Here is a 6,324-nt window from a genome sequence, read left to right on the forward strand (position 1 = left end):
AGGATCAGCAAAGATCTGCATCTGAACAGAGCTACTGTAAAGGGACATCATATCCAAGGACCTGACAGGTACTCAGGTGGGTAGTGAGGCTGAGGGGTAGTGTCCCCAGATCATGGAGAAACAAGAAAGAGAATTTTACCTTGGGTTTCTGCAGCCTTTCTACAAGATTCCCCCCTAAGAAATAGTAGGATATTGTGGTGGACAGAGTGCCATGAAGATTCATTGATCACTGGCCCAAAAGCTTATTAATTCCATACTACTTATTAGAAAGATGCTCTTTTTATACCAACTGGTGTTGCGCCAATTGCTAAACACTAGCATCACTAGATCAGTGATCAAAATCTCATTTCCCTTATCTAATCCTGAAAAAGGGAGATAAAATAGATTACTCAGCTAACTTCAGGGACAATTCAGTGCTTTTACAGAAATTAGGCAGGATATTTTTTTTTCAAAACCAAGATTTTAAGATCTTTTTTTGGTGATAATTTTATGTCTTTTTGAAAGCTCACATTGCCAAAAGCCCAGGGAATCCTGCATTTTATTTCACTCTGTTAATTCATTCAATAGCTCAAAGAGAGCATATATTCTTACTGCCTCTGTCACTCTGGAATACGTGGGTGGTTTCTTCCTTATCTCTGTTTCTCACAAAGCACAAGCTGCTAAAACAGCTTTGTTTTGTCCTTCTGTTATCCTTCACCAGCACAAATTCATTTAACTGATATTTCCTGAAGTGGTTCTTATGCAGTAAGAATCTTTATGAAATAACCATGTGGATTCCAAAGGGGATCCAAAACCATCTCAATATAATAAAAGTTCAAAACTTCTTCACTGTATGCCTGATGTATGTTGTGGAATTAATCACAAGTGAAAACTCCAGCCTGAATAGTAGAACCATAAAAAGCAAAATCAGTGTGAGGAACTACCAAAAATTTGTGGATTAAAACCACCACCTAAATTAGAATTATGAATGCTAACCCTCAGGCTTTTTATTTAAAGGGAAGAATTTTGTTAGAGGGTAACGAAGTGGATGATTATTAAAACACAGATTATAATAATGGGATTCAATGATAGTTGTGCTGAAAACAAGGAAAAGACATTTATAAATGATTCTCCAAAGTTGCATTTGTATGATTCACTACTATGTTTGCATTAGAATGTAAGAAGACTTAGTTTTGCCCTATTATTTTTCTGCTCCAAAGCAGTGATCAGTAGATTTACATAAGGAAATTCTGCTGCAGGCAACTTCAGTGACTTTGTCTAAGGAAAACAGAAAAGATGGCTTATTTGCCTCATTAAGTAGAAATCAATATAGCAACTACAGCACAAACTTGCAGCATCAAGTTCATCTGAGGAATTACATTTGCAGACATCTAAAGATTTTCAGTAGACCCTTAAATAGGCTTGCTTTATTTAAGCTCTTTTGTAGACCTCTGAAGTCAGGGTTCACTTACATCAATCAAGATAGAAGGTGACTACTATACCTAGATATAGTTCATTTATAGTTTACAAAAATAGTCTTTCCAAAAATCTTTAGAATATTTGAAGAAGACTGATTCTAGAAAATTTACAGTAAAAAAAAAGTCATGTGAAACACTACAACAATAAATATTATTTCTAGCTCCAAACTGTTTTTCCTAAGCAGTTTTTCCTTCCTATATTAAATTATTTAATTTGATAACACTTCATAGCTCTTAAGGTAATTATCCACTTTGGGATCTTTAATATATTTTTTCCTTCAGGAATTTAGATTTTACAGATGACTTACCTTTTTTCATTGAGAAAAAAAAAAAATCTGTCCTTCCTGGGTTACTGTTACTTATTACAATTATGTCATTCTTATTTTTCTTAAATGAATCTGTACTCTATTCTAAATATAGAATAATGCTGGAAGAGTTGTACAATGGATTAAGGAGGATCAGCCTGGTGAGAGAATATAAATAATTACTCAGTCATTACTGCATTTGTGAATTTTGTACATCTTTCAGTTTTGTCAACTGTAAAACCTTGATTGATAAAGTTGTCTGGTTGTTATCCCAACAAGGAGCACCACAACTTGGCTCCCCCTGTGGTCATATATGAGACTAGGAGACAATTCCATTCTTCAACAGCCATTGTCACTTTATACAGGCATAACCATGTCCTTAACTTCTCCTTTGAGCGCAATATCGCTTCATAAGAGAACCTCAAAATTTTCTTGGCCCCAAGTTTTTGGCCCATACTTCCTCTCATGTTTGCATGGCATGTCAATTCAGTATCCACAGGACAGCATCACACCACATCCAGAGCAGCCTTTCCTAACTTCAGGACATAAATACTGTCAGCAGCCTCTTTTCTCTTCCTTGGGTTTTAGGGGGTAACACAAGGAAAAATGATTAGTTCATCCATGCTCCAGAGCTAGTGCACCTTCTGAACTGTTATATTTGAGTTCTACAGATTCAGAAATCTGAGTCTTAAAGTATTACCTTGAAAATAAAACCCAGCTTGAGAGGTATAAGCCAGAAAAAGTGTAAGTAAGTTTGTTGTATAGTTATTGATATACTACTTGAAAATAGGCAGAAAAAGTCAATAATGAACATATCTATGCCTGTAAGCTATAAAAAATGGTAGAATGAGAAATTTCAAAAATATTTTATATCAATTAGTGAGTAGAAACATCTTTGGAAAATGCATGGTTTTTTTTCAAAATATATGTTGTTGGCTTCTAATGGACAGAAAGTAATTCTTTGTAAGATCTTGTAGGTTCAAACTAAGAAGAGGTGATCATTTGTATGCCAAGTTGTTGGTATGGCAGTGAGAGGGTTACCATCGTTAACGCATCCCTGAGTCGTCCATGAAGATACATTAGCTCTTACACTTTGTAAAGAGTATGAATGAAAGTTTGATATTTATGATTTTTAAAACTGCATTTTATATTTCACAGCAAATCACCTTGAGGCATCTATTCAACCATGCTAATTTACTTTCATGTGTTCCAGATGTTTCCCACAATTCCACAGTAGAAGGGCAGGTGGTTGTTGACTTTTTTCTTTTTTTGCAACGTGATTCATTTTTACCAGGGATATTGCTGAATATTATATATGGCTGGTTTTTCCTTACTGTAATACCCAATATATGTAGCTGCTTGTGTAAAATCATTAATTTATGGCCATTCAGCAATCTAGCATCTTCAGCAAAATCTTCCACAAATGGAGAAACAGCATGAACTTTATTTTAGGAGCACAACCTTTTGGGCTATGTTCTATATTTTACATGTCCACTTTGGCAGAACTTAGAGGGAAGCATACTTTGGCTTGTGACTATCGGCAAATCAATGTAGTACTCAGTGGAATCTAATTCCATAAGGTGAAATCTACTTTCTATGGAGAAATATGGCTGAAGTTTTTGTACATATGTAGGATTTGCCAGATATCAATCACATTTAAAAACTCAAATGCCTGTTTCAATTGATTGTTGATGATGCTGCTTTCTTGAATCAGTCAGTAACTGTATCTGAAAAGATGTTAGTTATTTTCTCAATTTTTAGCATTATCTGAATTATTAGTGTTATATTGAGAGTAATAACGTTGCTGTCCTAAATAAATCCTATATTGAAACCAAAGAACTGAATATCACATAACAATAGCAGCTGACTTTTTTTCTTATTTACATTATATAGCAGGTTTTAGAATTTTTCATAATATAACAACAGATTGGATTCCTCCAGTGTTCATCCCTCTATGAACACTAAATGCAACTTGTTTTATTTCACTGTATTCTTAAGTCTTTAGTAGCACAAAACATTACACACCTATATATAGTTACTTCAAGAAGATTATCCTGGAAACTTTTGTAATTGTGTCAAATAAAGCTGTTTATTGTCATTATTTACTTACACAGAAATGAAGAATGTAACAGGGATCCCATCTATCTGGCAAATTAAATTATATTAACATATTTATATATGTGTAGCAAAAAACCCCAAACAAAAAACACCACTAAAACAGCACCAAACCACCACCTAGAATCTTTACCACTATTTGGAACACATTTATTTTGTTTAACAGTTCAGCAGGTTTCACTCCTTATTTTTGTCCTCTGGGTGTCTCCCTTTTAATTTGCATGAGCTCTTATCCACAGATGGATGAGGATTTACTAAAGTAATGCAAAAGGTTTATTCTGAAGCTCTCAAACTGTATCAGGTTTTTCTGTAAACAAGCTTTCTTTTTTGAGAGCTTGTGATTAATGTTCAAAAAGGATAATTGTGTACAAATTAGGATAAATACCATAACTATAAAAAACGTTCCATAATTTGTCATGGATTTGACACTATTACACATATCAGTTAATGGTCTGGACAATAGAGAAAGATATTTTTCAGATTAAGCCTGTAAAGGGTTTCAAGCAACTTAGAAGACAAAATTTGAGTTTAAAATGTTCTTCTTATATCTTACAGCAACGAAATCACATTGCAGTAGGATTGCTCAGTTACACAAATAGAGACACAAAAAGGAATTCAAGAAAAAAGGCAATGTAGCTGGTTTGGAACATAAACTGAACCCAAATTAACAGTGTTATACTCCTGAAAGACACAGGGAGCTATCGTTTTACTCTCTTCTATCAGAGAAAAATCTTAGGTGAAATACTCATCAAAGAGATGAACTAGGTGATCAAAATTCCTTTTAGATTTGTTACTACTACTATTATTGTTTTAATTATTATTATTGCAACTACTATTATTGTTTTAATTATTATTATTGCAACACAGGAACTATTTTGTGTGCTATTGGGAAATCTGCCTGGCCAATGAAATACATATACAGACAGCTAAGAAGTTGCACCATGTTTTCTGAAGTCTGTCTGTGCTATACTATACTGTGCAAAATATTTTTACATGTAGAAAATGTCATGTTCAATAAGCCCTTGGGAATCAGGAGGTAGGCACTTAGTAATCAGCAGTGATGCTTTGTCACTTTTAAGAACCATTCAAGCACTAATCTTAGACCAGTAAGTGGAGTCTAAATTCAGATTTCTGGAAACCTTAGTTTACTCATATTAAATATAGTTAATTTTATGTGTGTTTACCTACACCCTCTTGTCTGATTAAAGGTGCACCAACACATTTGCTATCACACCAAGTGACCTGACAAGAACTCAGGTTCCAGCACGCTTACACAGATTTGGCAATACTGGTGATTCTGGTCTTTTGAATAATTCTGTACTTAAGGGCCATGGAAGTGCTGATGCCTGCAGTGATTTTCCTCGCAGGGACTGTATTCTCTTACTGCCTTATCTGTGCCTCACAGAATTGCAGTTTTACCTTTTCTGCTTCCATCAGCAGTCACCTGAGGTTTCTCATCTATGTCACCTATTGCTTGTACTTCTATCTTCACTTAAGCTCTCATTGCTCAAAATAAGTCTTTAATAGATAAGAGTATGGTAGACTGATTTGTTAGACTGATTTTTAACTTCTTGCTTTTCTCTTGCCCACTGAAAAATCTTCCTCACTTCTTCAGTCTGTCTTTATGGTTCCTAATCCATATTGTATCTATTTTGCTGTAACTTCATTGTCTGCTAGCACTTCAAGATCTGTATGATTGCTTTTTAATAGATTTTATATCTAATAAAAATACCAAAGGAACTTGGTTTAAATGTAGAATACCTGAAAAACATATGAAAAAAGCTAGAATGTGAAAGCTGTCTTTCTAAATACAAATCCTATATTCTACTTAGATTTACAGAAGAGAATTCTCTGGGAGTTCTGTCGCAGGAAATCTTCTGAGATAATGTTTAAACTATAAAGTTTTATTAAAGCCTGTGTGCATCAGTCAGCCTCATTTTGTCTTTGCAAAAACAATCAGTTCTTCTATCTTCTCATTCATAAAGGTCTCTGCTTTCCCCTTTATCATGATTAGCATTTACTCTGCTGATTGGAGGAAATTAAATTTTTATTTGAGAAGGATCACTGGGGTACATTACATTTTAGGATTCAGAAACTATCAGGATATGTAGAATATGGTCTTTGCATACTGAACATGGTTCTTTGGCATTTACAGTAAACTCAGTTTTAACTATCTTACTAAAACAGAAGTTTAATAGCTTAAGAGCAGAAATGCAGCTGCATCTCCTGTTTAGAAAGTGATACTACTTAAAAATATATATTTGAACAGTTACACTGAATCTTACTGTTTTCACATCTAGAACATTAAATAAATTTTTCTTTAAACTTCTCTATCATTTCCATAGTTAAAATAAACCATAATTTCCTCAGAATAACATTACATTGTACTTTTGTATACACTTTTAAATCATATGGTTCTGCAATTAACATTTGCTATATTTTGCATT

This window comes from Strigops habroptila, chromosome 1 (genome assembly GCF_004027225.2).
Source record: "Strigops habroptila isolate Jane chromosome 1, bStrHab1.2.pri, whole genome shotgun sequence".
Taxonomy (NCBI): Eukaryota; Metazoa; Chordata; class Aves; order Psittaciformes; family Psittacidae; genus Strigops; species Strigops habroptila.